The sequence below is a fragment of the Otolemur garnettii genome, unplaced genomic scaffold (assembly GCF_000181295.1).
Source record: "Otolemur garnettii isolate 467f Iridium unplaced genomic scaffold, OtoGar3 scaffold00041, whole genome shotgun sequence".
NCBI classification, from domain to species: domain Eukaryota; kingdom Metazoa; phylum Chordata; class Mammalia; order Primates; family Galagidae; genus Otolemur; species Otolemur garnettii.
Genome location: NW_003852436.1, coordinates 14,279,085 through 14,280,695, shown reverse-complemented (window position 1 = coordinate 14,280,695; position 1,611 = coordinate 14,279,085). Strand labels below are relative to the sequence as shown.

General features: G+C 43.5%; 1 pseudogene; it reads right to left on the bottom strand.

The window, feature by feature from the left end:
• Window positions 1-152: 152 nt before the first annotated feature.
• LOC100964679 lies at window positions 153-693 on the bottom strand (annotated as a pseudogene).
• Window positions 694-1,611: the final 918 nt, after the last annotated feature.

The following is a 1,611-nucleotide window of genomic DNA, read 5'->3' as shown; positions in this document are numbered from 1 at the left end:
GGCAGCCAAAAACCATATATTCTCTTCCTGTTCTCCCGCCTGTTTGGGCATTCTTTCCAAAAATCGGGACTTCTTTAAAACGCCACGGACGCGGGACAAATTGTTAAAAAGCAGGACTGTCCCACCAAAAGCGGGACGTCTGATCACCCTAATCAAAACTGCTTTCCTACATACGAGGTGGCCATGCTGGTGAAGTTCTTCCTGGTGCCCACTTTGCACCTGACATACCCGTCTAAGTTAGCAGCCTGCAGCACCACACCCATGAGAACCACCGCCAACCACTTTACTCTGAAAGCGAAGAGGGTGCTCACTGCACTAGGCAGGCAGTGAGTCCTAACCAAAAGGTTCTTGATTCAGACTCTGAAACAGTTTTCTTCTCTTGAGCAGATGCCTTCCTGGACTCAAACATCCAATGGCTCTTTCCATCTTCACCAATGTGTTTCCACCAATACAGGCAAACCATTAGCCTACCTGTGACATGCTTCATTGCCCCAAAGTCACATGACCACAACAAGGTAACTGTCACCATACTGCTGTTGAGGGGCAATAATTGCACTGACTGGAAAGAATAAATGGAAAAATGATGCTGCAAGACATCTGATTTGGGAATTTTGGGGGGCTGTTGGTTGTCTCCTCTTCTGCATCAAATAGTGAAATGTCTTCAGCATCATCATTACTGTCCCGCTGCAACATGGTGGCCCTGCACCTGGATAGGTCAGATTTAGAACATTTCCATCATTCTAGAAAGATCAGTGCTCTTCTATAGCACTGCTCTGAGAGTTCCAGCAGCACAGGTTTGGATGGAGAAACTTCAGTTAAGAAGGGGTTGATTGTATGAATATAACAGAAGAAATGACCTGATGTTTCCGCTCTTTTTAGAAACTGATATCTGCCTTGGGTGGTGGTCCTGAGGGGGAAGGGAGTGTTTTTTGTCCTTTGCAGTACAAAAAAGATGGGCCTGGCTGGCTGACCTATGGAGGCCTTCCAGGCAGGTGGAGTTCACTGTTTTCTCTAGGGCAGAGATAGGATAATAAGAATTATTAACTGTAGTTGAATAACAATAGGCCCTCCCTCCCTTTTTAATGCTTACTGAACAGTCTGCCATTTTAACTCCTTTACCAGCAAAGTAATAATTTCCCTTTCCTGCTCAAAAACCACTTGTTTTTTGGCTTTTCTTTGAGAGCAAGAACTTTTGGTAATATGAAGAGCCTTGAAATTGCGTCTCACAGGTTTACCTTTATCTTTAGGTTTTCTTCATCATATTTCTACATTAGGGTGTGTTTTTGTTGTTCTTGGTTTTCTTTTCCCATGAAGTCCTCTCCAACTGGAAAAGTAATTTGGAGAACCGGTAAGTTATGTCATGAATGCAACTAAGGGTTGCAGAGGAAAAGAAATGTAAAAGGACAAGAATTAGGGCCCAATCATGCGATCGATGTTTTCTGCAGATTTAAATCGAAGAGTTGATAGCAGGAGTAGGAACAACAGGTCACAACAATAAAATCCTACCTCAACAAACTTGATACGGGATAGTGTGAAAATCTCAGACGCGATTATTTTTGGTTCCTGTTTTTGGTTCTCATTATTTGCCCAGCATGTGAGGCAATGCTGGCA